This window comes from Rhinoderma darwinii, chromosome 3 (assembly GCF_050947455.1).
Source record: "Rhinoderma darwinii isolate aRhiDar2 chromosome 3, aRhiDar2.hap1, whole genome shotgun sequence".
Classification (NCBI taxonomy): domain Eukaryota; kingdom Metazoa; phylum Chordata; class Amphibia; order Anura; family Rhinodermatidae; genus Rhinoderma; species Rhinoderma darwinii.
The window spans coordinates 192,458,491-192,484,176 of NC_134689.1; the positions used below are offsets into that span (position 1 = coordinate 192,458,491).

The window sequence follows — 25,686 nt, forward strand, 5'->3', positions numbered from 1 at the left end:
TTCCCGGAACATTTCCACGGCACTGACACCCTTCCGTAGTGCTACGGAAAGGTGTCAGTGTTCAATGAAAGTGAATGGCTCCGTTTTTGCGGACCGCAATTGCGGTCCGCAAAAACGGAGGTTTTTTGCTGTCGTGTGCATGGGGCCTAAGGCAGTGAAAATGAACATCAACATTGTTTCCACTAAAATGTTGAATTTTTTTAATTTCACAGAGGATAAAGGAGGAAAAAGCACCCCAACATTTGTAAAGCAATTTCTCCCGAGTATGGCAATACCCCACATGTGGTCATAAATGTTTTTTTTCATTAGAAAGTAATTAACCCTTTTCGGACTGAACCATTTTTTGGTTTTTTCTTCTTCGTTTTTCCCTCCCTGCTTTCCAAGAGCCATAACTTTTTTATTTTTCCTTCAATAGAGTGGTGTGAGGGCTTATTTTTTGCGGGACGAGCTGCAGTTTTTATTGGTACCATTTTTTTGGTACATACATCTTTTTGAGCACTTTTTATTACATTTTTTGGTAGAGCCAAGGTGACCAAAACAGCAATTTTGCAGTTTTAAATTCTTTATTTTTCACGGCGTTCACCGTGCGAGCGAAATAATGGTGTATTGTAATAGTTTGGACTTTTACAGAGACAGCGATACCAATTTATGTATTTTTTAAAAAAATGTTACGTTACTTTAGAGAAAAAAAAAAGTGAAGGTTTTTTTTTGGGACTTTAAATAGTTATTATTAGTGGAAAAAAATTAAATAAAATCATTACTTTTGTTTGTACACATTTTTAGTCCCCCTAGGGGACTTGAACCAGCAATCAGTAGATAGCTGGTACAATACACTGCAATACTATTGTATTGCAGTATATTGTAATTTTTACATGCTCCTGTAACCACGCGATCGCTGTTCCTGTCCGTTAGCCCTGTGTGTCAGCTATAATACACAGCTGACACCCGCACCGTATAGCGCGGGCTCAGCGTGTGAGCCCGCTCCATACATCACCACCCACAGCACGATATGCTATTAAGTCATGGTCCGCGAAGGGGTTAATGTTCAGCGGATGGTGCAGAGTGAAAATTAAAATTTTCCACTGATATTCATTTGGTGCACTGTATGTTATGCCCAGTTTGTGCCACTGAAGACAAGTACCTCATAAAATATTAACCGGGTTCTCCCGGGTATGGGGATGCCATATCTGTGGATTTAAACTGCTTTTTGGCCATCTGTAGGGCTCAGAAGGGAGGGAGCGGCATTTGGCTTTTGGAGCGTAGATTTAGATTGGTATCAGTTCTTTTTGGCGTTTTGCTGGTGTTTCAGTTTATAATGTGGGGGCATATGTAACCTGTGTGGAGTACATCAGGGCATAATAAGAGGGTATAATAATGGGGTAAATAAATAATCAGCAGATATGTGACCAGTGTCGCAATGATAAATGGCGCCCAATCTCATCTGCTTTTGGAACACTGCACATTTTCCATCACCATATTCTTAGACCCAGAACTTCTTTTATTTTTTCTTCACCGGAGCTGTGTGAGGGCTTATTCTTTGCTGGACAATCTGTAGTTTTCATTGGTACCATTTTGGGGTACGTGCGATGTTTCTATTTTTTTATTTTTTTTATCTCCTTTTTATTCCATTTTTTGGCAAGCAAGGTAACCATCATAAAACATCAATTCTGACAGTTTTTTTTTATAATTTTTTTTTTTTTTATGGCATTCACCCAGGGCTATAAATGACCATTTTACTTTATTCTGCGGGTCAGTACGATTACGGCGATACCATATGTTTATCGTTTGTTTTGCAGCGTTAATTCAGTAAATCACTTATTTTTAAAATAAAATAATTTTTTGTGTCCCCATATTCTGAGAGCCATAACTTTTTTTTTTATCTTCAGTCAAAAAAGCTCTGTACGTGCTTGTTTTTTGCAGGACGGGTTGTAGTTTTTATTGTTACTATTTTGCCGTACATGTGACTTTTTGATCACTTTTTATTGTGTATTTTTGGAGAGGTGGTGACCAGAAAATTGTGATTCTAGCATTGTTTTTTTTTAACTTTTTTTTAAAAAAAAGTTTGCGGTGTCCACCTTGCAGGAAAAATAACATTATTGTTTTATAGTTTGGGTCGTTATAAAAGCGGTGATACCAAATGTGTACTTTTTTTAATGTGTTAATTTTTTTTCTATAATAGACTTCTAGGAAAAAAAGCATTTTTTTGTTTATGTAACTTAGAACTTTTATTTTTACTCCTTCTTTTTTTTGTTTGTCCCACTAGGGGACATTTAGATTTGCAGCTCTGATTGCTGCTGGAACACATTACACTACCTACATGTGTTCTGTCATTGTGACGTGACACTCACTCTGACAGCCTCCGGGTGGTCCTCCTAGGCTTCCGTACATGGCAGTCCGGAGGCCATTGTCTGGCCTCTGGTTTCCGTGACCAGGATCGCCAGCCCCCGCAGATGAATGTGGGGGCTGCCGAACTGCTCTAAACCTCTTAAATGCGGCAATTGCAATTGACCGCCGCATCGAAGGAGTTAATTGCCTAAATCCGCGGAAAAGCGCGGACGTAACTGCACCGCTAGGTGTGCAAAGTTACTGCTCACCTGAATGTGCATTTACGCCAATGTGCGGGAAGGTGTTAAATGAATAAATTTATGCTGCGTTTACGTTGCTTTCCTGTTCCGGGTTTTCCCCATTGATTTTCTATGGGGATGTAAAGCCCGCAACAAATAGTCAAGTGTTGCAATTTTTTCGGCGCAATCGCAGCGATTCCGCTGCAATAATTGCAACTCAGAAAGAAAAAAAGCTTATACTTAAGTTGTCATAGTGACACGATCTTCTGTTTTTCCCATGTGATTGCTGCAGTCAATAACAGGCCGCAACGTTCACATGGGAGCAGCATCAACCCAGGAGGCAGGACTGCACAACAACAGAGGGACTACCAGGGTTAATATGAACCTTTTTTTTGTTGCTTTTGTTTTTTAGCACTGCTTTCTGCAGTGGAAATTCCGCCTGAAAAACTGCACCACAATGTGGTGCGGTTTTTCAGACGGAATATGCTGAGGTTTCAAGGTTGGATACACTGCAAAGTTTTAGGGTATGTTCACACGCTTCACAAAAAACGTCTGAAAATACGGAGCTGTTTTCAAGGGAAAACAGCTCCTGATTTTCAGACGTGTTTTGAGCAACTCGCGTTTTTCACGACATTTTCGCAGTGTTTTTTACGGCCGTTTTTGCGGCTGTTTTCAATAGTCTATGAAAAAATGGCTCCAAAAACGTCCCAAGAAGTGTCCTGCACTTCTTTTGACGAGCCGTCATTTTACGCGCCGTATTTTGACAGCGACGCGTAAAATGACAGCTCGTCTGCACAGAACATCGTAAGATCCATTGCAAGCAATGCGCAGATGTTTGCCGACGTATTGGAGCTGTCTTTTCAGGCGTAATTCGAGGCGTAAAACGCTTCCATTACGTCTCAAAAGAGGTTGTGTGCACATACCCTAACGCAGCGTATTCCACCCATAGGAACCTGACTTTAGGGTGCGTCTCGCACAGCAGATTTTGTTGCAGAAATTTTCTGCAATTTCAAATCTGTCATTCATCTGAATGGAACTTGCAGAAATCTATGCACCTGCTACAGAATCAACCCTATTCAGATAAATAGAATTGATTTTCAGTCACAGAACTTTCTGCAACATAATCTGCCGCATGTGACTGCACCCTACACACGCTGCAGATTTTGTTGCAAAAATCCACACAAAGCAAGCACAACCCCATTCAGATGAATGGAACAGATTCTCTGCAGCGTGTGCAGGGGGCCTAAGGCCCTGTTCACACTGAGTTTTTTTTGCATGTAGAAAATTCTGCCGGGAAACATCAGCTCCGGTTTTTTTTTATGTGGTTTTGCACCACAGGCTTTTTTTGCCACGCTTTTTAAGGTGTTTTATTACCTCTTTCCTCAAAAGGCAAATGTAAAAAACGCAAGCGTTTTTTTGCCATAAAACGCCTCAAACGCCGCGGCCGTTCGTGATGTTTTTTCCCCGTCTCCCATTGACTTCAATGGGGTTTTTGAGGCGGAAAACGCCTCAAGATATAGCATGTCGCTTCTTTTTCCCGCAAGCATTTTTACGCTTTAGGGAAAAAACGCCTCCACCTCCCTTTGAAATCAATGGGAGGCAGTTTCGGCCGTTTTTTGTCGTGGTTTCCGCGGCAAAAACTCTGTGTGAACAGGGCCTAAGGGTGGATTTACACATGCGTGTGCGTTTTGCGCGCGCCAAAAATTTGGCGTTTTGCGCTCAAAGGGCACTTAGCAGCTCCGTGTGTCATCACTATATGATGCGCGGCTGCGTGATTTTCGCGCAGCCGCCATGTATGTTTGTAAACAAAAAAATAACTAAACAAAAATAATAAATCCTGTAGTAGTCACTGTTTCCCATCAGTGGAGCTTGTTGGACGTTCTACTTTTACTGAGCTTTCTTAAACTGGGTGACCACTACTAGTTGAGATACAACTAGAAAGTGTCATATAAACTTTCTAAACACATATGCAACATATTTTGCTTGCGGAAAAACTATATTGAGGCTATGTTCACACGGAGTATTTTGATGAATTTTTTGACGCGGAAACCGTCAAAAAACGGCCCGAAAATTATTTCAATGGGAGGCGTCGGCGTCTTTTTCCCGCGAGCAGTAAAACTGCCTCGTGGGAAAAAGAAGCGACATGCCCTATCTTCAGGCGTTTCCGCCTCTGACCTCCCATTGACTTCAATGGGAGGCAGAGAAAGCGTATTTCACTGTGTTTTATGCCCGCGGCGCTCAATGGCCGCGGGCGAAAAACACCGCGAACAACTCAACGAACATCGGCGTGCAGGGAGAGGAAAATCTGCCTCAAACTTCCAAACGGAACATTGAGGCAGATATTCCTCCTGCAAAATACTCCGTGTGAACATAGCCTAAAATCTCCTAATGTATGATCGGCCGTAACAATCATTCCTATTCGTTTATTTCTGATCAATCCTGGGATCTCCTGATCTGAACTTGGATTACTAAAGGAGGGGGGGGGGGCGGGTACGCAAAACCACCTAAAAAATGCAGTGGTGTAAAAAAAAATTAAAAAAAGAAGTGTTTTTTTGTTGCAATCTTGTGAATATTTAAAATGTACATTATAGAATTAGCGTTGCCTTAAGCAGTAAAAAAAAAAATACGGTTTTCAAGCCTTATTCACGTGACCGGGATAATTGGCCGGGAGACTGACGGTTTTTTTAACATGAAAATCAATGCAAGAAATTTTTTCACCCGGTCATGTGAATAAAGCCATATGGCTACAAGCTGTTTTAAGCATGTGCATACTGACAGGACCTTTTAGATGTAAATGTTACTGTATATGGTCTGTTTAGTACCCATTAAAATTTGAGGCTCACAATACTTGACTTTGTGGAGAAAATCTCATCTATGTGAATGAAAACCTAGAGATATGTTAAATATTTTCAGATTTCTAATTTGCAATCATCCTGCTTAAACAGGTTCCACAAAAACATTATTAATGTATGATCGCTGCACGCCTGATATCCCCAGTGAACACCAGAACTAGGTTTCCGTCTCCTGTCACGTATGCGTCCTACCACTCCATTCATTCTCTATGGGACTGAAGAAAATAGCCAAGTGTGTACTCTATCTCTGTCAGTTCCACGGACTGTGAATGGAGCGGTAGTGCACGTGTGACCATTCAAATGGAATACACAGGATCCTCTTGATCGGTGTGGGCCCCAGCAGTCGAACCCACATCAATCATACGTTTATCACCTATGCTGTGGATAGGTGATTAAATATTTTTCGTGGGACAACCCCTTTAATGAAGTTTTTTTGAGCTCACGAGAAACACAAAAGTACCTACGTGTATACAAATATAGAATAACACCAGCACTTTGCACCTCTGTGTTGCAATCCAGGAACTTAGCGGTGCTCCGCAATCAGAGCAGCAGTCTCTTCAGTATTAGGGTATGTGCACACGCTAGCTGGCATTTACGTCGGAAAAGACAGACTGTTTTCAGGAGAAAACGGCTGACTCGTTTCAGCCGTAATTCCTCCTCCTCGCATTTTGCGAGGCTTCTCTGACAGCCGTAAATTTTGAGCTGCTCTTCATTGAGTTCAATGAAGAATGGCTCAAATTACGTTGCAAAGAAGTGTCCTGCACTTCTTTTGTCGAGGCCGTATTTTTTCTTTAAATCAAAAAGTTTTTTATTAAATCCGCAAAACATGCAAAAGTACATAACACAGTAGTGAAATAGTTTACAGTATAGAAAGTGATTTACATACATTTGATTGACTATATGTTACATTCTCATATGTTCACTGTGTTAATTATGTAAAAGTGAAACAGTACATCCTCTTTGTATACCATTATATGTTAATTTTTAATACATCTCATTAAATGCTAGATGGTAAAACTTATCTCGGAGCGTACAATACAATTCCTATACTCACGACGCGTAAATGACAGGTCGTCTGCACAGTACGTCGGCAAACCCATTCAAATGAATGGGCAGATGTTTGCCGACGTATTGTAGCCCTATTTCCAGACGTAAAACGAGGCATAATACGCCTCGTTTATGTCTGAAAATAGGTCGTTTGAACCCAGCCTTAAAGAAACACAGAAGATTTTGTGGCACTCAACACTTCCATACAACCACTTTATTAAGAAAGCTTAAAACATCAGCTTGGTAGATACAGACTTGACACACAGGCAACGGTCGTTTCTAGCTTGAGACACTGGACAGCTCCTGATGAATCTAAATGCAACCCCTTACTCCCTGTACTTCTGCTCACCAATAGGTGATGATTATGTTTACTGTTTGTTACTTGTTAACATGGGCCAATTATCGGCAAACAAGCTTTCATAGAACACTCGGTCCCGCTCATTGCCCTGTGTAAACGGTCCAACGATCAGCCGATGAGCAAGCAAACACTCGTTCATCGGCTGATTTGCGTAGTTTATACAGCCAGAAATATCATTGTCAGCAGCACATCTCCCTGTTCATCCAGTTGCAGGCCACAGAGAATGGCATGATAGGATACATGAGGCCCATGGTCTGTACATTCTACATGTGATTTTATATAGATTTCCTCTTTCCTACCGTATTTGCATTTCTTTAACTATAACATCAGTACTGTTTTCAGTAGGGAAGTCCACAAGTTGATTTACATTCAGGAATGACATTGCAAATTGAAATATTCTAAAACCACACTGCAAAAGAGATAACATGTATATACAAATGTGACTCTTAACTTGATAAAGAGGTTTTTTTTTTGTATGCGGGTAGGACATTCTAGTAAAATAACTCCCTTGCCAGAAATGTGCATGATGTTTTATTAATTGGATCAGTTGGTTTGAGCTCTAATTTTATATGGTCTCCTATAAATTTTTCATGTCGTGTTTTCCTTGTAGAGTGAAGTCCTGAGCACCGACTGAAAAAACTGAACCTGAATTAAGAAAGTAAAAATTGTAAGTATCTGAACATTAGGCATTTTACTGAAAATATTCTTGTACTTAATCACTGAAAAATACTGGAATATAACAATTTAAAAAAAAATGTAGGTTATATATCTTAAACATGTGCTATTTGTTGCATAGATGATTAAAATCCCCAATAATGGTAAGGGAAAGTATTACATTTTGGTACAAAATTGCACAGACCTAGTCCTTTAAAAAGTTTGTAATCTATTTCAGAATGCATTCGCAATACTACAAAAGAACTAACGTCAAAAGAACTATAGCTTACATTAACCTCTTACTATTATGACGTAAATTGGCATCTGCTTGTGCCCTCACGAGAAACCGTTCTAGGGCTCCCTCTCTAGGTGGGCCTAACTTATCAGCTTGGTTGACCCCTTAGTTGCCGCGGTCAATAGCCACTGTGTCATCTAAGAAGTTTGACGGTGTAAGTGGGATCTCTCTGCCAGTCTATCAGCCCCTAGCAACGTGATCGTGAGGTGCCAATGACTTTCAAGGGCAGCTGGGGGCAGGCATTATTCCAAAGCATTTTTTTTAATGGATCACAGCTTCTAGTCGCCTAGTGGGACAAAAATAAATATATATAGAAGTGTTATTAAATCTTATTGAATATTTTACTTACACACACACACACACACACACACACACACACACACACACACACACACACACACACACACACACACACACGCACATATCAAAGAACTCCAAAACATTGGACAGCACTCCAGAATTAGTGAAAAAAGTGGATTTATTCACCACATGCAACGTTTCAGCCCTAAGCCGTGGGGCCTTTCTCGTGCCAGAGAAAGGCCCCATGGAGTAGGGCTGAAAGGTCGCATGTGGTGAATAAATCCACTTTTTTCACTAATTTTGAAGTGCTGTCCCTTATTTTGGAGTTTTGACTGAGTATCTAGGGACACTGGTCACGTGTCCAAACGAAAGTCTTCACACCCTTTCACTTTTTCCACATTTTGTTTTATGTTGGGGCCTAGAGCTAAAATAAAAAAAAGTTTTTCCCTATAAATGCGCACTCCATTCCCCATAATGACAAACAGAAAACAGCATTTCAGACATTTTTGAAAATTTATTAAAAATGAAAAACTTAAATTTCGAATAGATATTAGCATTCAGAAACTTTTATTCAGACACTTTGCCATGACACTTAAAATTTAGCTCTGGGGCCTCCCATTTCTCTAGATCAATCAAGATGTAGAAACAATTCAAATATTGAGTCCATCTGTGGTAAATTCATTTGATTGGACATGATTTGGAAAGACACACCCCTGTCTATATAAGGTCTCACAGCTGACTATACATATCAGAGCAAAAACCAAGCCATGGGGAGGAAAGTACTGCCTTTAGAGCTCAGATCTGGAGAAGGGTGCAAAAAATTTAAACTGCCAGAATCTCTGTTTTCTAGTCACTTAATCTCCCACAAAAAATGGAATAAAGTGTGATCAAATAGTCTCATGTACCAATAGAAACTATAGCTCGCCCACAAAAAATAAGCCCTTCTATCGCTCAATCAACGGAAAAAAAAAAGTATTATGGCTCTCTAAATATAGCGACAAATCTAATTTTATTTTTAACAATCAGTTTTTTCCTTGTAAAACATAAAAATATGATATACATTTTATTATAGACTCCATCGTGTTGACCCGCAGAATAAAGTTAACATGCCGTTTGTACCGCACGGTGGATGTTGTAAAAACGAAATCCCCCAAAAGATTGTGGAATTGAAGTTTTGTTTTTTTCTTCCTATTCCACCTCACAAATTATATTTTTCCAGTTTCCCAGTACATTCTATCATACAATAAATGGTGGAGTGAAAATCAACAACTCATCCCGCAAAAAATAAGCCCTCATAAATTGATGGAATAATAAAAAGTTATGGCTTTTGGAAGGCAGGGAAGAAAAAAAAAAAGTGAAAATCCAAAAAATAGGTGTGACAGGAAGGGGTTAAAATAGATCAGTAGCGCTAACAAAGTCTGTGTAGCCCAAGCCTTACTGTAATTCACTACATTTAATTTGCTGTAATTTACCTCCAAGGAAGGTTAATATTGTAAGCCCTACAAGCTACATATTAGCCAAGACCATTTTTAACTAGTCTCCCTCTACATTATTCTGTGATGCAGAAATCTCTAGGCTGCGTCTTGACGAGCCCATCCACGGGCACACTGTGTCGTATCATGTAGTAGAGGTAGTGTTTCTTTTTCCAGATGACTGGACAGTGTATGATTAATTGCTGAATATGCAATAATCTGCATGAAGCAGGCAAGAAAAAAAAACCCGGGGTACTTTAACATCACAATCCCCTAAGTTAGCAACACTTTAGGTAAGTGGAAAATGTGCTGGTCTCCAGGAAAAAAGTGAATTCCTGGGAAAAACGGAAAATTCAATTTAAAGAGACTGTCACCACATTATAAGTGCCCTGTCTCCTACACAAGGAGATGGGCACTGTAATGTAGGTGACAGCAGTGGTTTTTATTTAGAAAAAAACAATCTATTTTTACCACTTTAGGAGCGATTTTAGCTTTATGCTAATGACTTTCTTAATGCCCAACTGGGCGTGTTTTTACTTTAGACCAAGTGGGCATTGTACAGAGGAGTGTATGATGCTGACCAATCTGCGTCATGCACGTCTCCATTCATTAAGTTAGCACATAGTGGCACTGCGTTATTCACTATGTGCTATCTTATACTGACATATTAACGTTACTGAAGTGTTTAGGCCGTGAGTAGACATTCCTTCCAGCCAGGACGGGATGTCTATTCACAATCCCGACACTTCGTTAACGTTTCTGTGGTACTCACAGCAGAGCAAAGCGTAATCTCCCTGTAACCTGTCATTTAAAGCGTGATCTCGCGAGATTACGCTTGCTCTGCTGGAAGTACCACAGAAACGTTACAGAAGTGTCGGGATTGTGAATAGACACCCCATCCTGGCTGGAAGGAATGTCTATTCACAGTCTAAACACTTCAGTAACGTTAATATGTCAGTATAAGGCCTTATTCACACGGTGTCCATTTTGCACGCGCAAAAAACGCTGCGTTTTGCACGCGCAAAAGGTCCGTGTGTCATCAGCATATGATGCGTGGCTGCGTGATTTTCGTGCAGCCGGCATCATTGACACTGTTTTTATGTTTGCAAACAGAAAAGCACGTGGTGCTTTTCTGTTTTCATTCATTTATTTTACTGCTGTTGCGCGAATAACGCGCGGCACCCGGAAGTTCTTCCGTGTGCCGAGCGCGATTTGCACACACCCATTGACTTCAGTGGATGCGTGCAGCGCGAAACACGGGCAAATATAGGACACGTCATGAGTTTCACCCAGCGCACATACGCTGTGTGAAATTCACTGACAGTCTGAACGGCCCCATTCATTAACATAGGTCCGTGCGACGCGCGTGAAAATCACGCGCGTAGCACGGACGTATAACATATTTGTGTGAATAAGGCGTAAGACAGCACATACTGATCTAGCAGGACCCCTATGCGCTGACTAAATGAATGGAGAGAAGTGCATGACGCTGATTGGTCAGCGTCATACACTCCTCTGTACCACGCCCACTTGCTCTAAAGTAAAAACACGCCCAGTTGGGTATTAAGAAAGTCATTAGCATAAAGCGAAAATCGCTCCAAATGTGGTAAAAATACATAGTTTTCTAAATAAAAACCACTGCTGTAATCTACATTATAGCGCCCATCTCCTTATGTAGAAGATAGGGCACTTATTATGTGGTGACAGAGTCTCTTTAAAGAGGCTCTGTCACCTCATAAGTGGCCTATCGTCTACATAATGTGATCGGCGCTGTAATGTAGATTACAGCAGTGTTTTTATTTAGAAAAACTATCATTTTTGACGGAGTTACGACCTATTTTAGCTTTATGCTAATGACTTTCTTAATGCCCAACTGGGCGTGTTTTACTTTTTGACCAAGTGGGCGTTCTGGAGAGAAGTACATGACGCTGGCCAATCGGCGTCATACACTTCTCTCCATTCATTTACACAGCACATAGTGATCTAGCTAGATCACTATGAGCAGCCACTTTCTCACACATTAACGTTACTCAAGTGTCCTGACAGTGAATAGACATCACTACCAGCCAGGACGTGATGTCTATTCAGAATCCTGACACTTCGCTAACGTTTATGGTTGATTTACAGCACAGCAAGAGTAATCTCGCTGTAAATGACAGTTTACAGCGTAATCTCGCGAGACTACGCTTGCTGTGCTGTAAATCAACCACAAACGTTAGCGAAGTGTCAGGATTCTGAATAGACATCACGTCCTGGCTGGAGGCGATGCCTATTCATTGTCAGGACACTTGAGTAACGTTAATGTGTGTGTATGTGACAGCACATCATGATCTAGTAAGAACACTGTGCTGTGTAAATGAATGGATAGAAATGTATGACACTGATTGGTCAGCGTCTTACACTTCTTTACAACGCCCACTTGGTCAAAAAGTAAAACACGCCCAGTTAGGCATTAAGAAAGTCAATAGCATAAAGCTAATATAGGTCATAAGGTCAAAAATGATAGTTTTTCTAAATAAAAAAACACTGCTGTGATCTACATTGCAGCGCCGATCACATTATGTAGAAGATAGGGCACTTATAATCTGGAGCCTCTTTAAATTTATCTTCTCAGTTCAGCCTTTGACAACCATTTCTGAAAACTGTTTGCACCAGTGGGTTTAACTCTCGATAGGAGTTCTTTGTGCTAATAAAATTGCAATGATTGTGAAGCCATGCTGAAATTCAGAAAAGCTCATCCTGTCTAAATGTGCAGGGCTCAAAATAACTTGGGCCATTGGCAACAGGTTTTAGAGACCAGCAGTTTGAAGCACATTTATATGAAACAGACTTGTGTATCCTGTTCTGCAGAAAAATGGTTATGTGCTTGTATATTTTTCTCTGGTTTTAATTTTATTTAAAAAAAAATTAAGAATATGATGGACAATCGTTCTACTGGGGGTTCCTGCGTCTCAGTGTGCTTTTTGTTTGTGAAGTTTTTACAAATATGTTGGACGCCTGCAAAAAAAACATTCATCAAATGTGAACAAAGCCTTACCAGCGAATGCATGTGTACATGGATGTGATCACAAATAGTGCACAGATTTTACACAGGCACATAAATACCCCACCTGAAACATGTATGTATGTACGTAAATAAACACCTGTATACAGGAAAATGATATACATTGTAAAGTGTTGTGTGAAATATGTCGTGCTTTTTAAATAAAGACTATGAAATTAATATTATATGCGTGCACATAATCACACCCTTTTAAGAGTGAAATTTAAGAGGAACCTTACATTTCCATCCAGGGTTCAGCTGCACGTGATGCAGGTATGTGCAGTAGGACTTGATCCACAGCCTGCACCACATGTAAGCAGGCATTAATCTGCAGTGAATTGCCCCAATGCCATATTGCACCCAAGTCTCAGAGGGTGAACTGGCAAATGTTTCACACTGTGACTCCACCCTAGCGCTTTTTCGCTCTTTTTGTTCTTCTCTCTCTTTCTCTCTTTTTCTCTCTCGCTCGCTCTTTTTCTCACGCGCTCTCTTTTTCTCTCGCGCGCTCTCTTTTTCTCTCGCGCGCTCTCTTTTTCTCTCGCGCGCTCTCTTTTTCTCTCGCGCGCTCTCTTTTTCTCTCGCGCGCTCTTTTTCTCTCGCGCGCTCTTTTTCTCTCGCGCGCTCTTTTTCTCTCGCGCGCTCTTTTTCTCTCGCGCGCTCTTTTTCTCTCGCGCGCTCTTTTTCTCTCGCGCGCTCTTTTTCTCTCGCGCGCTCTTTTTCTCTCGCGCGCTCTTTTTCTCTCGCGCGCTCTTTTTCTCTCGCGCGCTCTTTTTCTCTCGCGCGCTCTTTTTCTCTCGCGCGCTCTTTTTCTCTCGCGCGCTCTTTTTCTCTCGCGCGCTCTTTTTCTCTCGCGCGCTCGCTCTTTTTCTCGCGCGCGCGCTCTTTTTCTCGCGCGCGCGCTCTTTTTCTCGCGCGCGCGCTCTTTTTCTCGCGCGCGCGCTCTTTTTCTCGCGCGCGCGCTCTTTTTCTCGCGCGCGCGCTCTTTTTCTCGCGCGCGCGCTCTTTTTCTCGCGCGCGCGCTCTTTTTCTCGCGCGCGCGCTCTTTTTCTCGCGCGCGCGCTCTTTTTCTCTCGCGCGCGCGCTCTTTTTCTCTCGCGCGCGCTCTTTTTCTCTCGCGCGCGCTCTTTTTCTCTCTCGCGCGCTCTTTTTCTCTCTCGCGCGCTCTTTTTCTCTCTCGCGCGCTCTTTTTCTCTCGCGCGCTCTTTTTCTCTCGCGCGCTCTTTTTCTCTCGCGCGCTCTTTTTCTCTCGCGCGCTCTTTTTCTCTCGCGCGCTCTTTTTCTCTCGCGCGCTCTTTTTCTCTCGCGCGCTCTTTTTCTCTCGCGCGCTCTTTTTCTCTCGCGCGCTCTTTTTCTCTCGCGCGCTCTTTTTCTCTCGCGCGCTCTTTTTCTCTCGCGCGCTCTTTTTCTCTCGCGCGCTCTTTTTCTCTCGCGCGCTCTTTTTCTCTCGCGCGCTCTTTTTCTCTCGCGCGCTCTTTTTCTCTCGCGCGCTCTTTTTCTCTCGCGCGCTCTTTTTCTCTCGCGCGCTCTTTTTCTCTCGCGCGCTCTTTTTCTCTCGCGCGCTCTTTTTCTCTCGCGCGCTCTTTTTCTCTCGCGCGCTCTTTTTCTCTCGCGCGCTCTTTTTCTCTCGCGCGCTCTTTTTCTCTCGCGCGCTCTTTTTTTCTCTCGCGCGCTCTTTTTTTCTCTCGCGCGCTCTCTTTTTCTCTCGCGCGCTCTCTTTTTCTCTCGCGCGCTCTTTTTCTCTCGCGCGCTCTTTTTCTCTCGCGCGCTCTTTTTCTCTCGCGCGCTCTCTTTCTCTCGCGCGCTCTTTCTCTCGCGCGCTCTTTTTCTCTCGCGCGCTCTCTTTCTCTCGCGCGCTCTCTTTCTCTCGCGCGCTCTCTTTCTCTCGCGCGCTCTCTTTCTCTCGCGCGCTCTTTTTCTCTCGCGCGCTCTTTTTCTCTCGCGCGCTCTCTTTCTCTCGCGCGCTCTCTTTCTCTCGCGCGCTCTCTTTCTCTCGCGCGCTCTCTTTCTCTCGCGCGCTCTCTTTCTCTCGCGCGCTCTCTTTCTCTCGCGCGCTCTCTTTCTCTCGCGCGCTCTCTTTCTCTCGCGCGCTCTCTTTCTCTCGCGCGCTCTCTTTCTCTCGCGCGCTCTCTTTCTCTCGCGCGCTCTCTTTCTCTCGCGCGCTCTCTTTCTCTCGCGCGCTCTCTTTCTCTCGCGCGCTCTCTTTCTCTCGCGCGCTCTCTTTCTCTCGCGCGCTCTCTTTCTCTCGCGCGCTCTCTTTCTCTCGCGCGCTCTCTTTCTCTCGCGCGCTCTCTTTCTCTCGCGCGCTCTCTTTCTCTCGCGCGCTCTCTTTCTCTCGCGCGCTCTCTTTCTCTCGCGCGCTCTCTTTCTCTCGCGCGCTCTCTTTTTCTCTCGCGCGCTCTCTTTTTCTCTCGCGCGCTCTCTTTTTCTCTCGCGCGCTCTCTTTTTCTCTCGCGCGCTCTCTTTTTCTCTCGCGCGCTCTCTTTTTCTCTCGCGCGCTCTCTTTTTCTCTCGCGCGCTCTGTGTGTCTCTCTCTCTGTGTGTCTCTCTCTCTGTGTGTCTCTCTCTCTGTGTGTCGCGCTCTCTGTGTGTCTCTCTCTCTGTGTGTCTCTCTCTCTGTGTGTCTCTCTCTCTGTGTGTCTCTCTCTCTGTGTGTCTCTCTCTCTGTGTGTCTCTCTCTCTGTGTGTCTCTCCCTCTGTGTGTCTGTCTCTCTCTCTCTCTCTCTCTCTGTGTGTCTCTCTCTCTCTGTCTCATTTTCTGGTCACAGTGCCATACAGCAACAATATTATGCATACAGTGTAAATCTAGTAGTGTGAAGCAAAGCATAACCCATAGTTCTATACATTATTTTAACTTCATGCTATAAAGTCCACACACTTTACTAAAATTTGCCCACATAGTCAGTGTCCATAGCCACACTTTATGCAAACAGTGCCCACAGAGTGCGTTATTTTGCCTAGATTAATAGTACCTTGTATGCTTACAGTCCCACAGTCTCCCTATCCTAGTACAGCCACCAATTCCTCCTCATTCCCTTCTGAAATCTTCTAAACTCTGCATGAGAGTCATGTTCTCTGTTGGCGGCAGCTTGTAAAGCTGGCAATGGCTCATCGACATTACAAGCTTGAAAAATACTTCAGGTTCCCAAGTTGACGGAAAAGGGTTACCTTTCTTACAACTGGGCTCTCAAGCACCTGAATCTATAGCAGCCCCTTTGGCTGCTAGAGCCCTTTTTACACCATTGGGCCTAATTCTTGAGACCCAAACCTAATTTCCAATAATAACCACACACTAGCTATCATTTGTTACTTGTGTTTTATAATTTATATTTGATAAATAGTATTCACATTACAAGATGATATTTGGCCTGATAAGTGGTATTTCACCATTGTAAATGACTTATTCTGTTATCTTGTATGAGAAGCAATTTTTCCTTTTTTTTTTTTCTCTACCTTTTGTCAAACTTAAGTCTTGCTGGACGGGTTTATATTTGTTAAGTGAAGAATGTCTGTGAGTGATTTTTTTTTTTTACACCCTTCTCTGGGAAAAGGTGCAGCCTAGTTTACACCTGGTAGTTTCACGTGTTACTGCTATTGTACCAATGCAATTTAATTGCATATTGCATTTTTGTAATGCTCCATCTGTTGAAGGTTAAGTCTCCACTGTATGACAACTGGTTTCCTGACTCTAACAATTGTGATTCAATTAAAATAGGTGTGCTATCCATTTTTTTCTGTTCTGTGTTTCTATTATGTATAAAAAGAACATTCTCTACTAGAATATTCCTCCATTTCAACAAACACAAGTATCTCTGCATGGCTGCATGTAACGTTATTTCACAGAACTTTGCGCGTTTTTGTTCTGAAGCAGTATCACTTCAGAACCTGAAGATCAGCAAAAGCTTAAACAACGTAACACATGTGATAAATAAATAAAGATGGTCTCAGGCAAGCGCCCTTGTGATGTGCGAGTTTGCAGAGAAAAATGCAGGAGAATTGCCGAGCAAGTGCCTCAGAGCTAGCAAAAGCGGTGGCAATTCAAACTGGAGTGACTGTTTCATCGCACACCGTAAGAAGCATCCTGCATGGTCATTGTCCACGAAAAAAGCCACTGCTAAAGCCAAAGCACAAAAAAGCCCATTTAACTTTTTTCAAAGCTCATATTGCTAAAGGTCAAGACTTTGGGGAATACACACACTTTGACCAAAGTCAAACTCTTTGGCTCTAATGGCAGTCTAAATGTATGACTTACTAGGCTACTGCTGCATTGTTAAAGGGGTTGTGTCATTACAGAGATTTATTTCCTACCCACAGGATATGTCATAAATATCTGATACTATAGACTTGCACCTATGTGCCAAATAGTAGTCCAGGCGAGGAATCTGTGTACAACAGAATGGGTTTCCAAAAACAACTGAGCTATGCTTTTTTCCTAATTTAGAAGTTATGGAAACCGTGTAGCCCGTTTTGCTGTGTTTCCGGAACACCCATTTACTTCTATGGGAGTTACGGAAACCGCATAGCTCTTCTGTTTTGGAAAACCTGTCCTGCTATACACTGATGCTCCACCGGCATGCGGCGGTCAGTTGCCGCATCACTAGATGGGACGTGGTCGGGGGAGCCTCATTCTGGAGATCGGTGCAGATCCCAGATGTGGGACCCACATCTCTCCGAAATGTATGGCATATCCAGTGGATATGTCTGTAATGACACAACCCCTTTAAGGAAGAACAAGATAAAAGTGCTGTAGTGCCCAAGTATGTCACCCTACCTTACCTATTAAGCACCTTTTGAGGAATATCAAAGGGACAAGTTAACCATAACTACACATTTAGCTTTAGGGCTCATTCAGACTAGCGTGATTCTCGTGCGTGGGCTGTGCGTTGAAACAACGCACAGCACACAGCCCCATTGATTTCAATGGGGCTGGTCACACATGCGTGAGTTTTCACGCAGCGAGTGTCAAATGTGTGCAACTCGCGTATGCCCTATATTGGTGCGTTTTCACTCACCTAGCCGCCCATTGAAGTCCATGGGTGCGCAAAAAACACCGACCGCACCAATTTTTTTTTACGCACCAATTACATCGAAAAAAAAAGTGCTTCGCGAGTGCGTGAAAAAGGTATGCCACTCGCAAAGCACACTGATACGGAAAGCAGCGCACAGGGACCGATTTATGCGCGTTTTTACGCGTGTAAAATCTGTCATGCTTGTGTAGCCTTAACCCCTTTAGGACAGTCTGTTTTGGCCTTGTGGACACAGGCGATTTTTTTCAAATATGACGTGTTCCTTTATGTGGTAATAACTTTGGAATGTTTTTATCTATCCAAGCGATTATGAGATTTTCTCGTGACGTATGTGGAAAAATTTGGTCAATAAATTCCGTATTTATTAGTGAAAAACACCAAAATTTCGAAGATCTGCAAAAAATTTTCTGCATTTAAATGTATCTGCTTGGAAAACTGATAGTAGTACCACACAAAATAGTTACTAGCTAACATTTCCCATATGTCTACTTTTGTTTGCATTGCTTTTTAAATGTCCTTTTATTTTTCTATGACCTTACAATTTTTAGAACTTTAGCAGCAATTTCTCACATTTTCAAGAAAATTTCAAAAGGCAATTTTTTTTAGGGACCAGTTGAGTTCTGAATGTTTTGAGGGCCCTATATATTAGAAATTCCCATATATATCGCCCCATTTTAAAAACCGCACCCCTCAAAGTATTCAAAACCACATTTCACAGGAATTAAAGGGAAGGTGTCACGAAAAATTTTTTTTTTTATGTTATTACTTTTATGTCATTAAAGTAAATTTGATTTATTTGTGTTTTGTGTTGTACTTTTTTCTTTTTTCTTTCTTTTACTTCTCTATGGGGGCTGGCATTTTTTTCCCATCTCTGTATGTGTCGATTAACGACACATACAGAGATGGAATACGGCACATACATCCCCATAGAGAATGTGAACGGGAGCCGTTCCATTCACTGTAGTGTACGCCGTCTGTGTGGGAACGGCGCATGCGCCGCTCCCACAGAGTCCAAAAGGAAGGTCTTCGGCAGAGCGACATCCGGCGCCATTTTCATGTGGACCGGAAGCCGCAGCCGGACAGTAAGATGACTACTTCCGGTCGCGGCTTCCGTCCATATGTTCAGAAGCAGGGACTAGAAGCGGCGAGAGCGGCAGCGCCAGCGGCAGGAGCAGGTAAGTTATGTTTGTGTATGTGATGTGTATGTTCGTGTTCTACTGTGGTTACCACTGTATCTAATCCTCCTACACTGTGTATTTGCTCAAAAAATAGAGGCACACAGTGTAGGAGGTTTGAACATTCAACCCCCTCCTTTCTCCTGGCACTAGCCAGGAGAAAGGAGGGGGGATTGTTTGAGAACACTAGAGCGAGTGTGTCTTCTCCAATTTTGCAGCATAAAGCAATGAGGTTGCTTTAACACATGCCAATGCTGCAATTTTGGGAATTGCTCCCTCTAGTGACAAGCACATGGAAATGTTATAAATTTGAATCTAATTTATAATATTTCTTGACTTGTGAAAAAAATTAAATGCAGGCTGTATGATTTGTGATGATGTCCGCATTGTTCCATTTTTCAGGCATAGAATTATCCAAATGCTTTAGGTTCCAATAAAAGGGAACACCTATACAAAAAATGTTTTTCCTTTAACCTGTACTTGTATTCTTTAACTGTTTTGAGCTAATGTAAAAGTTTAGGATGCAAATCGGGGGGGTCATCCAGCCTATGTTGAGAAAAGTTCCCCAAACCATTGGAAATCTTTTATCCTTCGTAAGGTTGGACTCATTATGGGATGGAAATGCTGCAAATATTCCATTAAGAAAATTTGCAACAGACTAGTTCCAGCCATGAGGATGAGATTTGACCGAACAATCTCCGGACGAAAATTTGCAGCAGTATGCTCATTCTGTTCTGGATGTTCACTGCGGATTTCACACACTTCAATCTACAAGGGGTAAAATCCGCAGCATTTTCGTTCAGTGTGAATCCAGCCCTGGGGTATGTTCACCCGCTCAGGATTTGCAATAGGCACATCCTCTGTGGGTTCTGCAGGATAATCCCTCCTGATGAAACTATGATTTTTTTTTCCTGCAGAGTCGCATGTGGATTATCTTCATTAAAGTTTAGTGGAGTTAATCCATGACTCTTCATCTCTGGTGCAACAAATTATTTTGCGCTTTTTCTTTACCTTCAAAATTTGTGTGATTTGTGACTGGATTAGGGCGTGGAATTCACAATGTGTAAACACAGCCTGGGTGTAAAATCCTTATGTAACCTCAGATATGTGAGAATATTGCAATACTCATAGCAATTTGTACATGTAACTTTGGGTTATTCAACGTAGAGTTGCTATTTATAAATCCAAAACAAATCGTGCACTGATAAATATGCTTTTTTTCTTCTTTTGCCACTATGTTTAAACCGGAGTCCTTTTTTTTATTCTATTGCTCTACATTCTGTTGCACTCTCAAGGGATCTATATTCTACAACATGCATCACCATGGTAACCATTTAGAGCGAGAGAAGGAAAAAAGCTGCACTAAGTTTCAGCTGTGTACTGCTGTCCCGAAGAGACCTTCCAATGATCCGTAACTTCATTGGCTGATTAGGGAGGGGCCAGTGAAAACTCCAAACACGAGCAGCCGTCTGTTCAAGTCTGGATTTAAGACACTTTCTCAATTCTTATATTTTTTTTTTTTATATATTCTTTTGTATGTACTGTATTTATTTGGCATGTATCCTGTGATATATTTTCATAAAACAGTAGTTATCAGCCGAGCAAATGTTTTCAGATCTATTTTCTAGGTATGAGATTGGTGAAACTCACAGCAATATCCGGTTTCTATTTGGAAATCGCCAGCTGCTATTGACAAATAAAATATATATTTTTTCATGTCTCTGTTATGTACACTGTATTTTGAAACCTTGTTAACAAAATCCATATAAACATGTTAACATAAAAATACTCAGGACACTGGTTGATGCCTTCGCACAGCATACATACGTCATTATAATATGGCTACCTAATGCAGACTCCATCCCAAAGAGCTCGTAGTCTCCTGCTATACACAGGCACACTAGCTCCCACTAGTGGTGGCTGCAGATAGCCAGGATGACATTTTTGGGCAATTACTGTATTATTTTATAGCACAGACCTATTTCACACTGGTGTACACAAAATATATTCAGTCTTCGTGCATATTCAGACAGCCTTTTTTTTTTTTTAACAGCTGTCTGCATGTATTTCTATGGGGCTATTCACACTGTCGTTTTAACGGACTGTGTGTAGGGCCTGTGAGAAAATAAGACGTGTCTGAGGAATCCGTGAAAACGGGTCCCGCACGGGTGAAAAACGACCGATTTGACGCACGGGTGAAAAACGACCGCTTTGACACACGTTCATCTGAATAAGCTCTTACCCTCAGTCCCAGTCCCCAGAGTGGTTCAGTCTAGTATCCTCTCAGCCATGTAGTGCATCTAATTAATTTCCTAGTTGTGTCACATTTTTAAGTTTTCAGTGGTGCAGTGATAGAAGCCGTTTTAGAAACATTTGATGTTGCAGTTTTACATTTTTTTTTTCTCCCCTGATTCCGTAGTGGTTTGAATATGTCCTAATGGCAATTTGTTTGCTGCAGAGTTGCAGCAGACAAACTTTAGGTGCCCCTGTTGCAAATATAAGAAAAATAAAGGTTTTGCATCGAAGACCTTTGACATCCACGGGATGTGATATAAAGGACACCAACACTCTTCCCGCCTGGTAAGGCGACAACTGCATCCAGGAAGACCGTCAATTGGCCGTGCAGCCGCCGCCTTTTTTCCCAATGGGAGTTACGGAAACAGCTGAGCAAGTGGGCTGCATAACCAGGTGGGTCAGATGACCCAATTTTGGAGGTAAATGCGGGTCCCAGCTCTAGGACCCGCACCGATCAGACATTCATGGCATATCCTGTGGATATGCCATAAATGTCTTAAATGGAAATAGCCCTTTAAGGTCAGTTTTCACACCGCAGTATTTTGGTCAGCATTATTCATCAGTATTTGTAAGCCGAATCTAGGCGTTAAACCCAAAACACAGAAGATGTACAACTGTATCAAAGTTGGAGTGAGGGATGTTAATGGGGAGAGTCTGAAAAAAGTAGAGGACCTTTGGTAGAATTATAATTTTCTTCCAAACCACGAGATTTGTATTAAATTCCAGTTGATAAGATCTTTGTCTATTTTTTCCAACAGAGGCTTGTAGTTTAGGTCATATAATTTAGGCAAGATCTATCTTAATACCTAGATAGTTTATGCAGCACTGTAGCATTATCTACAGAGGGCACTGTGGCATTATCTATCTGTAAAAAAAAACGTTTTACCATTGTTTGACCTATAGTGCAGAGCTTTATTCCGCAGCATGTCCAATTTATTTGCGTAAGTGCTGCTTATTTGTTGCGGGTTTTCCCCATTGAATTCAATGAGGAGGTAAAACCCACAACAAAAAGCAGTTGTGTTTTTTTGCGGCGGGTTCGCAGCGATCCCGACACAAAAAAACGCAACTCAGAAAACAAAAAATAATTTATACTTGCCTAGGAATCTCTTCCTCCAGGCCGGCCTCTTGGGATGACTCTTCATCCCATGTGACCGCTGCTGCAGCCAATCACAGGCTGCAGCGGTCTCATGGGGTAAGACATCATCCCAGGAGGCCGGTCTGCTAGCAAGTGCTGTAGTTTTCCTGGCGAAAAACTGCACCACAGTTTGGTGCAGTTTTTCATCTGGAATTCGCTGCGGCGCACAGGTCTGATACGCTGCGTGCTTTTATGCAGCCTATCCGCCCCGTGTGATCTAAGCCTAATACATGATCTCTTGGAACCGATTCAGCCGCAGTTGAGGAAGATGGGCTGACTGGATTGTGTGTAACAAGATGTCTTATAGGTGCAGTGGGCAGACTTAAATTTATCAGGCTATGGAAGGGGTTGGGTAGGGAGATGGGTGCCTGTAATTAGACCAGGGATAGATGGCGACACAGAGGATAATGATGATTATTAGTGGCTGTTTAGGACAGTGCAGTGAGGTAGTTGGGTGCCTGTAATTACAGCAGGGAATGACCTGTGAAAATAGAGGGGCGTGGCAGTATGCAAATAGCTGAGATGCTCTGTAGGAAGGGGAGTGCAAGCGGTCTCCTCAGATGCTGCAAGGGATCATGGGTATAATACGGTCGGTTACAAGACCGGAAACCGACAGGAACATAACAAAAGGATGTAAACAAACAGAGCAGCAGTGATGATTGAGATCAAACTGAAACTGGTTAGAATGTTAGTAGGGTTTTTTTTTCCTGGCCAACCCCTTTAAAAGTTTATTATTGTCATTATTAGTATTATTATTATTATTGTTGCTTTTTAACCCATTAGTGACCGGCCCATAGTCTTTTTACGTCGGTCACTAACTGGCCTTATTCCGATGCCATAGACTTTTTACGTCGCGGCATCGGAATAAGTAAACCGAGCAGGGAGCTGTCAAATCTCCCTGCTCTCGGCTGCCAGAGGCAGCTGAGGGCTGGGAGCGTCCCTGCTCTGCCGAGTAAGATCGATATTAGTATCGATCTCACCCGTTTAACCCCTCAGATGCGGTGCTCAATAGCGAGCACAGCATCTGAGTGGTTTTGGAGAGAGGGAGGGAGCTCCCTCTCTCTCCCACCGACACCCGGCGATACGATCGCCGAGTGTCTGTGTCTCCCATGGCATCCGGGGGCCTAATGAAGGCCCCCAGGTCTGCCTGTAATGAATGCCTGCTAGATCATGCCACAGGCATGACCTAGCAGATGCCTGTCCGTTTTAAACGGACAGGCATAATACACTGCAATACGAAAGTATTGCAGTGTATTATAATAGCGATCGTAGGATCGCATAGTGAAGTCCCCTAGTGGGACTAGTAAAAAAGTAAAAAAAAAAAAGTTAAATAAAGTTAATTTAAAAAAAATGTGAAAAAAAAAATGAAAAACACACTTTTTCCCTTTACAGACTGCTTTACTATTTTGAAAAACCAAAATAAAGTTAAAAAGTTACACATATTTGGTATCGCCGCGTCCGTAACGACCCCGACTATAAAGCTATTACATTACTTAACCCGCACGGTGAACGCCGTAAAAAATAAAATAAAAAACAATGGAAAAATTGCTGTTTTCTGTGAATCCTGACATAAAAAAATGTGATTAAAAAGTGATCAAAAAGTCGCATCTACTCCAAAATGGTACCAATAAAAACTAGAAGTCTTCTCACAAAAAAAAAGCCCTCATACAACCGCATCGGCGAAAAAATAAAAACGTTACGGCTCTTCAAATATGGAGACACAAAAACAAATAATTTTGAAAAAAAAACGTTTTTACTGTGTAAAAGTAGTAAAACATACAAAATCTATACAAATTTGGTATCGTTGCAATTGTAACAACCCGCTGAATAAAGTTATTGTGTTATTTATACCACACGGTAAACGGCGTAGATTTAGGACGCAAAAAAGAGTGGCGAAATTTCAGATTTTTTTTCTATTCCCCCCCCCCCCAAAAAAAAGTTAATAAAAGTTAAACAATAAATAATATGTACCTCAAAATGGTGCTATTAAAAAGTACAACTTGTCCCGCAAAAAACAAGACCTTATACAGCTATGTAGACGCAAAAATAAAAGAGTTATAGCTCTTGGAATGCGACGATGGAAAAACGTAAAAAATAGCCTGGTCATTAAGGTCTAAAATAGGCTGGTCATTAAGGGGTTAAATTGGAGTGATAATCTGATTGTTTGAGGTCCCAAAAATATTTTCTTTACGTTACACCAAGTGGGTATATTTTCCTACCAATTTCTTTCCGTTTGATTGTACTAAATATTGGTATTATATAGTAGGTGCAGTGGCGTAACTACCGTGGCATGGGGGGGGGCCCGTGTCGCCCGCCGGCACGGGCCCCCACCATGGCCGGAGGCTCCGCTAGCAGCCGCTATGGCTGCTACAGCGGGACGCCACTGAACACTACGGCAGAGCAGGGAGGTATCTCCCCGCTCTGCCATTAAACAAAAGACATGTATCCCCTCTCCACAGGACACATGTGTGATCGCTGGCATTGATAGGGAGAACGGGGGACTGAAAGTCCCCTGAAGTTCTCCATCACAAACCTCGGACTTCCGGGGTCTGTGTCGGCAGCTCCGTAGAAATGAATGGAGCGCCGGTCGTGCTTGTGCGCATGCGTGACCAGCGCTCCTTTCATTTTTAGTGAGCTGAGCAGACGCCGGAAGTCCGAGGTTAGTCATGGAGAACTTGGGGGGGACTTTCAGTCCCCCGTTCTCCCTATCGCTGCCAGCGATCACACATGTATCCCCTATAGGTAACACCATACAGACCCTCCTGTAGATAACGCCATACAGCCCCCTCTGTAGATATCTACAAAGGGGGCTGAATGGCGTTATCTACAGGGGGCTGTATGGCGCTATCTACAGGGGGGACTGTAATGCGTTATCTACAGAGGGGGCTGTATGGCGTTATCTACAGGGGGGCGGCTGTAAAAAAAAAAGGCATTATCTACAAGGGGGGTTGTGTGACACCCAGGGGAGGGGGGGCCCCAGTCAAAAGTTTGCTATGGGGCCCAGTCTTTCCTAGTTGAGTAGGTGTATGTTTGGTGGTAATGGTGGATGTTTACATTTAGTTCTGTCTGACATGCAGGTGAACACAAGACTGTGTAAATACAGATGAACTTTACCTCTGTGCAAATCATTCTGCAGTTTGTAGTCCAATGTCAACTGGAGACTTGGGGGTTGTCAAGTTTTTGTTCATTTAAAGAATAAAAAAATCATACAGTTTTCTAATATACATATATTGAAAATTCTACCCATATAATTTTCTTACACGTTCAGTAGACCCCTGTCTCTTGACAGGAGAGTGGTATAGCCCACATATTTGTCCTGTGTAATGCAACCATGGGCTTACTGAATATGACTGAACAACAAACACACACATCATATGACCCCTAGCATTCAGTTGGCAACAGTCTTGCATGACACATGTGATGGTGCAACATAGAAAACACTGGGGCCACTGTCAGTGGCATGCCTAAATAA

At 42.5% G+C, this 25,686-nt stretch overlaps 1 protein-coding gene across 5 annotated transcripts in view; it reads left to right on the forward strand.

Annotated features, from left to right (window-relative positions):
- The window catches only part of PLXNB2 (plexin B2), a 292,432-nt gene that overhangs the window by 160,969 nt on the left and 105,777 nt on the right, over positions 1–25,686 (forward strand). For 4 of the 5 annotated variants that reach the window (XM_075857182.1, XM_075857181.1, XM_075857183.1 and 1 more), the window contains one exon: positions 7,432–7,488. The gene's annotated coding sequence lies outside the window, so the exon portion shown is untranslated. Of the gene's footprint in view, positions 1–7,431; positions 7,489–9,740; positions 9,836–25,686 lie in introns of those variants that run through there. The other variant, XM_075857185.1, reaches the window with a different exon arrangement.